The 15219-nt window shown below is 47.4% G+C and overlaps 4 non-coding genes and 1 pseudogene across 4 annotated transcripts; 3 read left to right on the top strand and 2 right to left on the bottom strand.

Annotated features, from left to right (window-relative positions):
- Nucleotides 1–1231: 1231 nt before the first annotated feature.
- On the top strand, nt 1232–1303 carry trnag-ucc (transfer RNA glycine (anticodon UCC)). The gene has a single exon. It is a non-coding gene; the product is annotated as a tRNA-Gly (tRNA).
- A 1170-nt stretch (nt 1304–2473) lies between these two features.
- On the top strand, nt 2474–2547 carry trnat-agu (transfer RNA threonine (anticodon AGU)). Its single transcript has one exon. It is a non-coding gene; the product is annotated as a tRNA-Thr (tRNA).
- Nucleotides 2548–10179: 7632 nt separating this feature from the next.
- On the bottom strand, nt 10180–10293 carry LOC148633007 (U4 spliceosomal RNA; annotated as a pseudogene).
- A 1286-nt stretch (nt 10294–11579) lies between these two features.
- On the top strand, nt 11580–11698 carry LOC148633006 (5S ribosomal RNA). Its single transcript, XR_015934134.1, has one exon. It is a non-coding gene; the product is annotated as a 5S ribosomal RNA (ribosomal RNA).
- A 635-nt stretch (nt 11699–12333) lies between these two features.
- On the bottom strand, nt 12334–12497 carry LOC148633005 (U1 spliceosomal RNA). The gene has a single exon (XR_015934126.1). It is a non-coding gene; the product is annotated as a U1 spliceosomal RNA (small nuclear RNA).
- Nucleotides 12498–15219: the final 2722 nt, after the last annotated feature.

Raw genomic sequence — 15219 nt, 5'->3', positions numbered from 1 at the left:
GTTAAACGCAATGATCACAAGCACCACCATGGTAACTGGGATGTGTAGTTTTTAATTCCGTTTGAATTATAACTGTACGTACTGTCTTCGTATTTGGCCAGGGCTTTAAAGAGAGGGCGCGCCAAAAATTTTCGGTGCCGTCGTCTCCGCTTTAAAGGTACCCCCGTCGCGGAAGAATTCGATCTCGGGACGTTTGCCCAGCGTACTTAAAGAGTGAAGTAAAAGTTCTTAAACAAGTAAATACCAAACAAGAAAAGCATATTAAAGAACTTGAATTGAAAGTGAACGATGTAGATAGATACCGTCGATGATGGAATTTAAAATTATTTGGAGTTAAAGAGGAACGTGATAAGGACCTTGTTGCAACAGTGAAGGGTATCTGTAAAAGGACCCTGCCGGACCAGGAGGACGTAATATCGGCCATTGACTTTGTTCACAGGCTCGGGAGAGCGAACATGTCTGGGCAAGTGCGCCCCAGATCGATTATAATACAGTTCACCAAGAGGACGGCGAGGGACATGCTGTGGCGAGCGGCGAGGGGGAATGAGTATTTGAATGGGAACAAACTGAGGTTTGCAGAGGACCTGTCTGCCGCGGACAGGAGTACCAGGAACCAGCTGTGGCCCCAGGTTGAAGCTGCCAGAAGAGAGGGGAGGAGAGCCTACTTTGTGGGAGCGAGGGCCTTTGTGGACGGGAAGGAGATTTGCTCCCAGTGACTGCTCAGTTAATGATTATGTTTGGTTATATTTGTTATACCAGTATATACTAGTGTTTCTTTAGTGTTAGTTTGGAATGGTGTAGTTAAGTGTTAAGGACTGTTATAGTTCTGGTTCTTTGAAAAACTCAATAGTTTAGACAGTCTTAGAGTTAGTTATTTGCTTTTGTGTATGTCTTTTTCATGAATGCCAGAGGTACTCGAAATGTTGTTAAAAGAAAAACTGTGTGCTGAGTTTTATTTTTTACAGGAAACGCATGCATGTTGAAACTAAAGTTTATAAATAATTGAGAAATATTAAAGCAAGGAAAATATGATACGTGTAAAATATACAATTTGATCACATAATTACTTAATTACCCCTGGTAGTTAAATGCTTTTTTCTGCTGCGTTTTTTTTCTCTTGTACATGACTCTGATCCTCTTGTTGTATTTGTATTTGTAAATTCTATGTTTAATAAAAAAAAAATTAAAAAAAGCATTCTCTGGTGGTGTCCTGCAGGCTTCCTGTGGGTGTGCGTTGGTGGTATAGTGGTGAGCATAGCTGCCTTCCAAGCAGTTGACCCGGGTTCGATTCCCGGCCAACGCAGTGGCGAATGTTTTCAAATGCTGTCATGAGCCTTGGATTGTGACTAGCAAAGTGAAGCCTTTTGAAAGAGCTAAAGCACTGAAAAACGGAATTGAGGGAGAATCTTACAGGGGATTCTGAGCGGTGTCTGCATACACGCAGTCCGATACAGGTGCTGAAAGCTTGAGCTACTCTCAATGTCATGCTGCCTTTCCCCGGAGTAAATCTGTTACATTGAAAGAATGCTTCTCGCAGGTTCAAAAAGGGACCCTTGTTAATTGGAGAAATCAATGATTTTGAATGAATTCTGTATGCGTTAAAAGACAGCTATACACAGAAAACATGCAGGACACAGCTCATGATGTTTCCCGAGCTGAAACAGTGCGTTTTTTCAAGCTATCTGACAAAGCCCGCCCACTGAAAACTGCGGCAGATCGTGTAAAGACGTTCAACTTTGTAACTACTGCACGCACAGGAAGCAGAATAAATTCCTCTTTTCAAACTGTCAAAGGTTTGCTTTACGAACGCCGCAGGACATCGCACAATCTCTTTTGAACAGGGACAAACGATTTCTTATGGGGCGCAGTAAGTACTGTTACTGTCACTGCTCGATACCGACGTTGGCCTACTATACCATGTTCAGCCACTGCTAGAAAATGTACGGCTCTAGCACCGGAGCAAACAACAGGAGGGCCGACGTCGAACAGGCATACGTGTCAGTCATGGAGAGCGATGAGAATGGGATTTGAGCCCATGCCTGCAGAGCACAATGGATTAGCAGTCCATCACCTTAACCACTCAGCCACCTTGTCGACAAAACTGGGCTGTCCGGACATGGGTTGGCGCGCTCCAGATGATCTTTTTCTTTTTTTCCCCACGTACTCGAGGGTCATTTTCCTGTTCCACATGTGATTTCAACATTTTCCTTGGGAGATGTCAAGCCAGCAAGCCACTGCTGTGGTTCAGTGGCCAGTGTGGAGTTCAGTGGCCCTGTTGTACACAGAAAGCACATTGAGCTCCTTGGACATGAAAAGTTCCAGATAAAAGCCATTTGTCATCCTTTCTCTTGGTGTCGATGTTGCTATTGTATGTAAAGGTGGCAACTTGCTCAGCGAGCAGGCGGAGCACACACCGAATGCAGATGTGTCTGAGTGGTGTGTCCAAGTGGCTGCAAAAGGACAGCACTCCTGGGGCACCGTGGCTTAGTTGGTTAAAGCGCCTGCCTAGTAAACAGGAGATCCTGGGTTCGAATCCCAGCGGTGCCTTCTTTGTGTCTTCTCGAACAGAACTGGTCCTTACAGACAACCGCCTACGGCTAGACTTAATTAAATGCAAGTATTCATTTCCTGTCTTTAACACGACTTGTTTTTCTTAAAATGGATGCAACTTGCAAAACATGAAATACAAACCTTGCTAATCAGCGCTAGCAGCTGGCAAAAAAAAAAGAAGTCAGCAATGTTTTTTTTCTTTAACCTTAACCCTCCTAATGGAGAAGAGTTAAACGACCAAGTCTATGCAGCTTAAACGGTGCGCACGTCGGGTTCTTAGCTGAAAGGGTGGTAAATCACGCTCACCCCAGTCCTTAATCTTTTAAAGAGGATACAAAATTGAACCTAGTCGCCACATCACATACATCCTGTTCAATGATAAAAAGGTAACATCTATCCTCGCTCCAGAGTAAATCTCACGTTGAGGGCATCTTTTTTTTCACTTTACCGTGAGTCAGGCTCGGCTGCACAGAGGCGAGAGCAGAGCAATGAGGTCACGGGGACAGGGGAGTCACACGCTGGCGGTTTGAATACGCGGAAGATCACTGAGGGATCCACAGCATGTGGACCCTCCGTTCGCCATCAGTCCACACTCCGGACTCTGAATCCTGTCATCCGAGTTAAGATCTCGGCGGAACCTGAGGCGCAGTTCCTTCTTAAAACGTAATCTGGTGAGCATTTCTAGAATCGCACTTGTATAGATGCAGCCTTTAATGTGTTGCTAGGTTAAAATTGATGACTTCTTGTATTTCAGTAGGCAACTGCCCTCTTGATTTTGGATTTAATTTCTTTATTACAGGGGCGCTTTTATGAAGACAGAGTCATGTTCAGGTACTTTGCTTGATGGAGGAAGCTCATTTCGGACTCTGTGATCTGCTCACCTGGAAAGGTCTGCTGTACTACTACAAGAGAGAAGTAGGGTCTGGAAGAAGGGACAATTTTATGATGCTTTGGAAGATAATGTTTTTTTTTTCTTATACTGAAAATGAAAAGTAGTTGTTTCTATATGGACTCAGTCTTTGGAATTTGTATATTTATACATTTCAGTGAACCCTCAGCCATTCCTTCTGTATTGTAATTCAATTTCTCTTTTAAAATTCCTTCCCCACTTCTAGGACCTGCAGTTGCTGAACTCCACAATGGCTTCTATTGGAAAGTCTGTGACTGAGACCATTATTTATTTTGGAGCAATGAGCAATTCTTATATAAATGCAATAAAATCATTATGCTCAAACTATGAGAGAGAATTTTAAGGATAATTTAAGAAATCAGTCTTAGCTTGTTTCTATACACAGATGGTATTATTTTTTTTCAAAGGAAACCCGCGAGGATTCCCCTGGTGTGCAAGATGTGCCTGAATACTTTTGATCAGCTTCCTGCTCACTTCAAGAGGGCGTGTATGAAGCACGCCACGGCAGAAGAGATCAGGTGGCCTCTCAACAGGTGAGGGAGGACATGATGAATCACCTGAAGAACGGGGTCATCGTGGATTACCACAGAATAGAGATCAAAGGACACTTTGTGGGCTTGAAATACAAAGAAAATCATGTTCTATGGGACAAGATAAATACAAAACTTAAGCTTTTATTTTAATTAGATTTATTTATAAAGCATAAGCAATCATTTATTACATTAATATATGTGAAAATAACATTTTAGTATCATACGTTTAGTATATTTAGTCCCTAATGCTGAAAGAAATGATCATAGAACATGACATCTAACCTTACCTGCTGTGTTTTTAATCCCTATTGCTCAATGCACGGTGAAAGCATTGCATACATATGTCTGACAATGAGGAATGGGCCCCTGAGACAGTCATTTGCCTGTTTCACAAATGATCGTATTTTACTAGAGATTCTGTTTGGGATTCAGATGTGCATTCGGACAGCAATCCCTTTCAAGAAATGATACGTTCTGGATGAGGTCAAAGGTGCTGGAACACTGTATTTAGGATGTGTTTGCAGAGACTGTGTGTCTCCTGCTTCAACGCAGTGAGAAATAGATGTGCTCCTGTAATTCATTGGTACATGCCCAGGGCAGTAAGCAGTCTGAGGATTTATTTCCAGACGGCATAGAGCAGTGAAGCAGTGAAGTAGTGCAACACACTGGATCATTATATTATTAGAATCTATTCTACTTAAATTATTACATTATACACAATTTGAGTTCATTTTAAAAAGTAAAAGGTAATGAAAGGAATGCATTTTCATAAGAAAGATAATACCGATATGCATGTGATAATCTTCCTTATATCATGTAGTGCGTCATTTGGACACTTTGTGGGATTGAAATACAAAGAAAATCATGTTCTATGGTACAAGATAAATACAAAACTTAAGCTTTTATTTTAATTAGATTTGTTTATAAAGCATAAGCAATCATTTATTATATTAATATATGTGTGTAGCGGCGAGGCTTATTAATAAGGCAGAATTAAGTGTTCTGAGCCTTCCCAAATGAGGCCCCATTTCTCTGTTCATCTCTGTGGTGCAGCCACAGAGAGACTATTCATGCAGGGTGATTTAAGGTCCTAGGACAGCTCCCAAAGGGGGATGCACTTAGCTAAGCCTGGCTATCATGATCAATGGTCATCCATTGGCGCCTATCTGTCTAGGGAGTGCCAGTTGGACATCTGGACTGCATTACTAAGTGTCAGGACTAAGTGACTCATATCTCACCTTGATCAATCAATCAGGGACTGGTAGGGCCGAGTAACCCACGTGGGACTCTGATGCCCATGGAACTTTCAGCCAATCAATGAGCTGAAGTTCCTCCAGGTAAAAACAGGCAACACAGAGAGCCTGTGAGATTCAGTAAGATTCAGAAGGGAGGATTCAGAGGATTCTGTGGACAATTCTAAAGGGAATTCAAAGGAGAATTCCAGGGCAGGACGGCCCAGGAGCAGAAGGCTCCCAAGGGCAGGACATTCTCGCAGCGCACCTCCTGACCATCCTGAGACTCAGCCCGGACAACCACGGAATGGCCAGTGTGTCCGAGTGCCAGAACTTTCCTTTGTTCTAAGAGTCTAGAGCGGAGGTTGCCAGAGAATAACCAGAGGATCCACCCGAGGTTAGCACCAGCAGCAGGCCTTGTGAACAGGTCGGAACTGTGGACAGCTGAATCACTATTCAGAACTAGCTCTTCATCAGAAACGAACCGGTCCTCTTCCTGACTTGCTCGGACCCACAGTCATCTTTTCTCCTGTGCACAAACTTTGCTAGTTAAAGCCAACACTAACTAGCCAGTCAGTGAGCATCAGCAGCGCAGCGTCGCAAGCCGCACAGCACAGCCTGGCACGGAGCCAGAGAGCGCGGATTGGACAGCAACAGCCTGCAACTGTTTCTTTGTGCCCGCAGGAAGATCTGAATCCCCAAAGATTGGATGAGTATTCAACTTCAATGCATTACAGCTCGAGAATTCAATTGTTATCCCAACCAGTTGATATCAATTTAATTCCTAAGAGTTATGTACTTGTTTGAGTATCTAATGTAGAAGTTATAACCAAGTTCATTAACGAAACGGTCTTAATGAAATATATACTGAACGTATGTCCTCCTGATATGTGTAACACTTCGTAACTGACTGAATATATATCTTTTGTATTCTGATAACCCTCTCGATAAGATCTGTTAGGTTTACATGCATATTTTATGTATTAATAAATGTATCCTCGTGTATTAGTACCTGTGTGTGCGCGTTGTTTGAGTTATGTCGCATGGTTGGATTCTAAAGCCATCAAAAGAATCAACTTTGTGATTTACTGCTACAATTAATAATTGTCTCAGTAAATGCCCAAACCCTACAGAACTGGTGCCTTCAGAGAGCCACTACATTTAATTTTGCTATGGCAACATTACATATTTGGCGTCCCTGAGCCGGTTTTCTTACATTATTTGGCGTCCCTGGGTGGGCGTGGCAAGACTGAAATGAGTCAACCAAGCGGAATAATTCAATATAAAACGCCGCTGGTTTCATACACAACAATACGGTGTGCTGAAAGCCGAAAGAAAAAAAAGTTCCCCTTGCTCTTTAAGCAGTGCTTGATTGTTTTGTGATCTTTTGCGATCTACCGGGTTGATTGCATACTTGATCTTGTGGTTTTCTGTGGTAAAACTGTGATTTCGTACTTAAAAGTAATACTCTTTAAGTTTAACGATGGTTGCTAAAAGGTCTGAATTCGAGTCGCTATTAAGCACTCTCTCTAGCAGCGACAGGTCTGACCATGATCTCTTCCATATCTCCGTCAGCGGAGAAGCTAGAAGGATAAATCTCCATTCTCTGAGAGAGCTAGCGAAGGACATAGAGAGATTTGACCCCGCAGTGTCAGAGAATAATATCGAGAGTTATATTCAGGACCTCAGGTATACCCTGCAGTATCTGCCAAACGCCACAGAACAGGAGAAAGTGTTTCTGGTCAGGAAAACTACCAGCAGAGCTGTACATGAGTGGATGGCTAGGCAGATGAAAGAAGTCTGTAATGATTTTGAGAAGCTTTGTCAAGCACTTATTGAAGAATACAGTGCGTTTATTGACCCGACTGCTGCGATAGCCGCCGCTCTTAACATTAAGCACGAGAGAGCAGAGTCCCCTCGCGAATATTACGAGAGACTTAGAGGAACTTATTTTGCAGGGCGAAATGATGAGGGTTGCGAAGAGAACACACATTTCAAGGGTTTATTCATTGCGAATCTCCACCCGTCAGTCAGAAAGATGATCTTAATGCATACAGATGCACAGACCATGAAAATGACTGATATTAAGAGATTCGTGCAGAAAGCCTGGGAGTATGATGTCCAAAGTCGCTCTGAGCAAAAAGCTGTTAAAGTGACTGTGTTTGCCGTCAGAGCCAGCAGGGTTAATTCCCCCCTGCTCGAAGGAGCACAGGCTCCTGAGCTGGCTAAGCCCCGTTCCAAAGCATGCACACAGGACCGCACCCAGCGTCCTAAGTGCCATGAGAACACCGGGGGAGGGAAAGGGCTAGATAAAGCCGAACAAAAGGATTCAGTAGCCGCCCGCCTGGCCAGGCTTGAACAAGCTTTATTAGGACAGGGACAACCGCTCCCCAAGGCTGCCGGAAGCGTGAATGAGCTGATACTCTCCACTGGAGGAGGCGGAGACCCGCCCCCTCTCCCTCCCTCAGTCTATCTGATTGAGCGGAAGGGTTCCTGCCTGGATGAATTCAGCCACTCCCAAGTGAGTGCTGACTCCACCCCTGAAGTCACAGAGCAGGCAGTAAAACACAGAGGAAAAGCAAGTAGCTTTTACCTCAAGGCTGCCATGGGAGATGTCTTACACAGTGAGACACTGATTGACACTGAGGTTGAAAGGTGTTTGATGTCACACGGCAAGCTCAAACGGGTTGAAAAAGAAAAGGGCATGCGACTCAGAGAGGAACCTTTGGTGGATCACCAGAAAGGCAAAGTGTGGAAACAGGTCAAGGCTCCTAAGCCTTCTGTACAGAAGGAAAGGGGGGCCAAGAGGCAGACTGTGCTCACACAGTGCCCACCGAACACAGAAGCCTATGTGGAGATTCCTTCTGTTCCCTCTGGACAAGAAATAAAAATATTTCCTTGTTCCCCGGATATACAGGGAAGTCGTGTCCCGGCCAAGGTCCCAACAGACTCCATGCCACAGGAGCGGTGCTCCAAGCAGCCGCCTGATCCACCAGGTAAAGCACACACCTTTTACATCCCTAAAGAGGAGCAGATCTCCCCACCTGGCGATGAAAAGGAGCTTTCCCTGTGCACCCTGGCACCCAAGAGGGGTCAGGAACACCACCCTGCAGTGGTGGAAGGGATCCAGATGGCAGGAGAGCAGGTTGGTGATGTAGCCCTCACCCTTAGCCCTGAGAGGTCCTCTATTAGTAAGGATCTGCTTGAGCAGCTGTCACAGGGCCACCGCCAGGTGCCCCTGGTGCAACATTCACAGGTTAGACAGGAGGTCCAGCTGGACGCTGAGACTACTGCACTGTGGACACACCTGATCCCAGATGCCGATTCCCTCTGCTGTGACCCAGGGAACCTGCAGTCAGGTAACATTATTTCTCACAACTACCAGGTAGTGAGTGAGACTGACCTGATTGTTCCTGCCTCAACAGCAGGGTTGCCAACACACCCAGTCCCCCAGAAGGGACAGGGAATGAAAGCCGAGCCGGTTTTCTTACAGCCACCAGCTCAGTCTGTCAGTCTGAGTCTGACCAACAGTGGTTCAGCCAGACTGACTGACAAGAAGGCAGGGGTCAGAGATGCCGGAGGGAAGTGACAGACTGTATCGACAGCAGCAAAAGTTGGAAAGCTTAGGGAAAACCCTACAGGCAATTTCCTATGCAACAGGGTTAAACCTTATTCCCCAACCAGTGGACATGATTGTTGGTGTTATACAGTGGGTTTATGCTTGTGTGCAACAGGCCAGAATGTTGACACAAGACCTATTAAGGGAGCTTAGTGCCACTGTAGCCAGTCTAGCCACGGCACGATTCCCAACCCACTTGATTCCACTCTTCTCAGTAGAGGAGTATGTGACATTAACCCCATCACTCATAGCTCACCCAGAAGGCAATCCAAGATTGAATTTGGTTCCAAATCTTGAGATGGGTATGGCTACCAAAGCTATCCATTGGCTGTGTCTAAACGATTCACCAATGAAGGGTGTAAAGCTACTAACGAGCAGAGGGAGGTTAATGAACCCCATGAAGAGCAGGTAGGAAGTAAATGGCTGGTCAGCACACCACATTTAACTGACACTATGACTTGTGACAGGCATGATACAGCTACCACAATGCAGCTACCTAATCAAACAGTTTTCCTGCAAGTTCCCGAGGAGGCCATAGTACAGCATGGTAACTTAACACTGTACGGTCTGGAACCAGACAACATAAGACCAAACTTGAGGTCATGGATGCCTTCAGGTGCCACACTATTGAATTGGATAGAAATCCAAGAAACAGTAAGCCCTGAAGAGGTACAGGTAGTTAGTTTGCTTTAATGGAACAAACCTCCAAACCACCCTAGCAGATACCCAACACAGGTGTTGTGGTTTATCGCGGGGCTGGGAACAGGAACTGGTTATATTTTAACACTGCTGCTGGGAAGCTGGATCATGACTGACAGTGTACTCTGAATGCTGTACTCTTGCATCAAAATGTAATCTGGGTAGCATGAATGAGTCAAAGGTAGCATGTCAAAAGAAAGGAAGTGATTTCTCCCCAAATATCTACTACAGAGGTATCAGATATTGACAGTGAACTTCCTGATGTGTAATTCCTAGACCTAGATAATGTCTCCTACCGTGTTTATACATACTCCAGATGTTATTCATCCTGTTTGTATCCAACACTGGTTCCGGTATGAATTCTCGAGGAGTAATGTGGACATTTAAGATTAATGTTCTAATGGCAAGGGACATCACTTAACTCTGTTTTGTTTTGAAGGCAACAACGCCTCAGGACCTCGTGACCTTCAAAAAGGGGGGATATGTAGCGGTGAGGCTTATTAATAAGGCAGAATTAAGTGTTCTGAGCCTTCCCAAATGAGGCCCCATTTCTCTGTTCATCTCTGTGGTGCAGCCACAGAGAAACTGTTCTGCAGGGTGATTTAAGGTCCTAGGACAGCTCCCAAAGGGGGATGCACTTAGCTAAGCCTGGCTATCATGATCAATGGTCAATTGGGAAAAGTTTTCAACTAGCAATAATCGCGCCTCGGCTAAACCTCACAGGCTACGATACTGCCACTGCGCAAAGCTGACGGTTGCCAGGCAACCGCGGGGATCCTATGGAAATCGTTATCGATCGTCTCATGGCATGTCGTTGCTATAACGCTTCATATTTGTCGTCTTCTTCTTCTTCTAGCTTGAGGTTTTGAAGAATTTCATGACAGACAAGGGCTCCGTTGGGAACAAAGGGCGTTGTGAGAAAACCGTTGCTTATTTTCAGCAGCAGAAATACAACCCTTTAAATACAAGATGACAGAACAATGACGAAGGGCATGCCGGGAGGAACTCATGCACTACAGAGGAAAGGGGGCGGGCACGTACAGTTCACATTCAAGCCACAAGTACTCTTCTTGGATGTTGCACAAACAAATCCTAACGTCTTGAAAGCATTGCAGCATGTTTGTGTCCCACTTCCCGTGGCTGCGGGACGACTGACACAAACGGACAAACACAATCTGTGGCGTTTAGCGTGACATAGTCTTGCAGGCATAGTGCTGTCTCACTGCAATATTATACCGCTGGAGGAAACAGTCCATCTGGCCATGAAACTCATTTGAACGTCTAGCTACAGCAACTAACAATATCATGATTTATTCAGGATGTGTGGAATCAGCACGTCCCGGAGACAGCTTCCGAAATCGTGAGCATTCTCTGGTGGTAGGGGCGTTCAAGATGGCGCTCAGGTGGGAGGTAAAGTTTAGTGGTTGGGGAGTTTTTTTGAGTTTTTCATGACCTGAATGTTAATTTTTGCTTTTTTTGACTACAGAAAAATAAGGACTTAACACTAGTTGTTTAAACTTCAGTTATAATTGAAAGAAAAAAAACCTTTTTAGGTTTAAAAAGTCCGATATGAGTAACACTGGGAAAAGAAAAGAGAGTGCTGGGTCTTCGAAGGAGAACTCTAAGATACCTCAATCGTATATGTATAGCACTACAAAAAAATCGATGGCAACTAAAGGGAAAAGTGAAGCAGCTGCAGGGGCAGCAAGAGGGCGGAGGCGCCGCGCGCCCGGCCGACGTGTTGGACCGGTGCGCTTTACGTGCTGAAATAAACACGCGACAGCCCCGAAATGTTTCCAGAGTGCTGTGCACTGAAGACTTGCCTGGTGCTCCTCCGTGCAGATTGTTTGTCCTCCTCCAGTGCGGGATGAGCCAACACAAGGGAGCGCATTCGCCAACATCCAGGCACGCAATGCGATTTGGAAAGCAGCTCCTTTCCAAAGAGTTGCACACGAACGATCCTTCAGTCCCGCTCGGGGGGCACGGAACCCCCGCCACACACAGCTTCAAGTAGCGAGTCAGGCGCCGGGGCTTTCGCTTATGGCCACACCACCCTGAACATGCCCGATCTCGTCTGATCTCGGAAGCTAAGCAGCGTCGGGCCTGGTTAGTACTTGGATGGGAGACTGCCTGGGAATACCAGGTGCTGTAAGCTTTTGCTCTCCCGGCCAGCAGGGGTCGCCGTTGGTGCCGTAGGCTTTGGGAGGAAAACCTGCAGGATGGAAAGGTGATCTATAGCCTCATCTCTAGAGATGTTTTGTTGCTGTGGCATGTGTGTGACCCATATTCAAAAAAAAAAACCCGTCTGTAAAACGAATATCGAAGCTGCCTCTAAATCTGCAAATGAAGATGAGTCGATAAACCACTCGTTTTTCGTATAACTAGACATATATTCATTTGTTACCGATTTCATTCATTGAGCACGGATACAATAGAGGTACAGCCATTCACTGTTTGACATGTCTGCACTGGTACAGAACCGAGCAATCAGAAAACGGGTGAAACTGTCTTTAGACTCAGCATACAGTACCGAGGCCCCCCATGACCAAATAAAGGCTAACCTCGATAATCAGCCTAAAGAACGCAGACTACAGCAAAACGACTGACTTTGAAAAGGGAATGAACGTCCGGAAGGAGTAGTGGAACTAGCTTGAGATGCTTCTCCGGACCCCTAACTAAAAGCCAGCGAGAACCAGCAGCGGCGTCCACTCCTGTCAACCGGGATCCTTCCGCAGCCACGCAGCTCGTGGTGTCCTAACCCTCCCGTATCTGATTTTGGACCAAGCACATCAGGGGAGAGCGCGAACGCAGTCCCCCACTACCAGAAATTATGCAGTCGAGATTCCCACATTTGGGGAATTCGCAGGGGTCAGCACAGCCGGAGTGCAATGGCCGAGCCTCGCCCTGGGCGAACCTCCTTCTTGATCAAGGTATCTCCCCTGCCAGGTAAGTATGAGTTAAACAGGCCCCTGCAAGCGGCCCGCACCCACAGCACAAATCGCGCAGCCTAGGCCACCTCCTCGCCCCGCACGCCACCGCCTCCTGCTGGGCCCACTCTTTCACACACTCACACGCCACACTAACACTCAAAAGTGTGGGCAAAACGAGAAAACGAGCGCGCCGTTTCCTACACATCTGCAGTCGCCGTTGCGGATTCGCAGCATGTCCCGGGATGCAATTCGGCCTCATTTGCATAACTCCAGACCGGCAGATCGCCACGCAAGCTCGCGACGTGCGCCTGCCACACACCGAACAAACCTTTTCAGCAATTTCCAAAAAACGGGCCTGCTCGCCTGCCCACAAGGCTCCGTCTCTTACCTGCTCTCCAGAGCCTGCTGCCTTCTGTGCTTTTCTCTCGGCACCGCTGCAGTGCACACAACTCCTGCAGCGGGAGGGGGGGAGAAAGTTCCCGCGCTCCGCCGCAGGGAAGGCTCGCTCCGTGCGCACACGTCCTTTCGATGCCAGTCCAACAAGTGCTCCGCATTAGCTGCGTCGGGGCTCCGGCGTGTCGCACCTCACCTCACCTCGCACTGCCCCCTCCTTGAATGTCTGCCGCTGGGCATGCCCCGCTCTCCTCCGCCTTATCTTATCGCGTGTGAGCACCGACAATGGCCACAATGCCGGGGAATGGCACCTGTAAAGTGTTAATTGGGGCAAAGGAACAGCCCGTCTCGTCTCGGGGGGGCCGGCTTCAGAGACAATACAGCAAACACAGCGGGGCGGGGGAAGAAGACGACACCACACATGCGGGTACATTCAGCTCCGGCGGGAACAAGACATTTGTCGGTCTTTTCAAGTGCCGAGAGCCGAGCAATCCTTCACTTGTATCGTTTCTCCCCGGTGACTAGATCTGGCCCTGCGACTCTCGACTGGGCTCACCCCCGGGGCAGCCCAGCAGGTGTAAGCCTGGCCGGCACCCGGATGGGAGATTCCACCCCGGAAAAGCTCCGGTTGCTGCTGCTCCTGCAAGAGGTGTGACTGGGACCAGTAGGGAGCGCTCACCCTGCGGGCTGTGTGGCTCTCTTACGCCCCAGCCTCCTGATGGCGACACTCTGCTGCACAAACAGGTGCCGTCCTTCGCGGGAGGCGTCAAACCGAGGTCCCGACCCTCCTTGGCCATTAGGAAACCCCAGGGCGTCTCTCAAAAAGAGACGCCGGGGGTGTCCCTCTGGTGTTAGTGCTCCCCTTTACCCATCAGTCGGGGTCTCCTCCTAATCCCCGTCTCACCTGTAACAATCAATGACGAGGCCCCCCTGTCCGTGAGATTTAGTACTCGCGCAAGAGACCGGGGGCAGAGCGCGAACGCGGTCCCCCGCCCCCCACAAAGTGGGCGCTCCGGGTTCCCTCTCGGGGCCCTGCAACACAGCGGAAGGGCAGCGAGAAGGAGCCTCTTGCTCTGACGCCGCGCGCCCGGCCGACGTGTTGGACCGGTGCGCTTTACGTGCTGAAATAAACACGCGAAAGCCCCGAAATGTTTCCAGAGTGCTGTGCACTGGAGGTTTTTGTCTGGTGAAGACTTGCCTGGTGCTCCTCCGTGCAGATTGTTTGTCCTCCTCCAGTGCGGGACGAGCCAACACAAGGGAGCGCATTCGCCAACATCCAGGCACCTGACTCGCTACTTGAAGCTGTGTGTGGCGGGGGTTCCGTGCCCCCCGAGCGGGACTGAAGGATCGTTCGTGTGCAACTCTTTGGAAAGGAGCTGCTTTCCAAATCGCATTGCGTGCCTGGATGTTGGCGAATGCGCTCCCTTGTGTTGGCTCGTCCCGCACTGGAGGAGGACAAACAATCTGCACGGAGGAGCACCAGGCAAGTCTTCAGTGCACAGCACTCTGGAAACATTTCGGGGCTGTCGCGTGTTTATTTCAGCACGTAAAGCGCACCGGTCCAACACGTCGGCCGGGCGCGCGGCGCCTCCGCCCTCTTGCTGCCCCTGCAGCTGCTTCACTTTTCCCTTTAGTTGCCATCGATTTTTTTGTAGTGCTATACATATACGATTGAGGTATCTTAGAGTTCTCCTTCGAAGACCCAGCACTCTCTTTTCTTTTCCCAGTGTTACTCATATCGGACTTTTTAAACCTAAAAAAAAATCGTTTTTTTTTCTTTCAATTATAACTGAAGTTTAAACAACTAGTGTTAAGTCCTTATTTTTCTGTAGTCAAAAAAAGCAAAAATTAACATTCAGGTCATGAAAAACTCAAAAAAACTCCCCAACCACTAAACTTTACCTCCCACCTGAGCGCCATCTTGAACGCCCCTACCACCAGAGAATGCTCACGATTTCGGAAGCTGTCTCCGGGACGTGCTGATTCCACACATCCTGAATAAATCATGATATTGTTAGTTGCTGTAGCTAGACGTTCAAATGAGTTTCATGGCCAGATGGACTGTTTCCTCCAGCGGTATAATATTGCAGTGAGACAGCACTATGCCTGCAAGACTATGTCACGCTAAACGCCACAGATTGTGTTTGTCCGTTCGTGTCAGTCGTCCCGCAGCCACGGGAAGTGGGACACAAACATGCTGCAATGCTTTCAAGACGTTAGGATTTGTTTGTGCAACATCCAAGAAGAGTACTTGTGGCTTGAATGTGAACTGTACGTGCCCGCCCCCTTTCCTCTGTAGTGCATGAGTTCCTCCCGGCATACCCTTCGTCATTGTTCTGTCATCTTGTATTTA

Source organism: Lepisosteus platostomus, unplaced genomic scaffold (genome assembly GCF_059453375.1).
Source record: "Lepisosteus platostomus isolate fLepPlt1 unplaced genomic scaffold, fLepPlt1.hap1 Scaffold_54_H1, whole genome shotgun sequence".
Lineage (NCBI taxonomy): Eukaryota > Metazoa > Chordata > Actinopteri > Semionotiformes > Lepisosteidae > Lepisosteus > Lepisosteus platostomus.
This window is presented reverse-complemented; position numbering and strand designations above follow the sequence as displayed.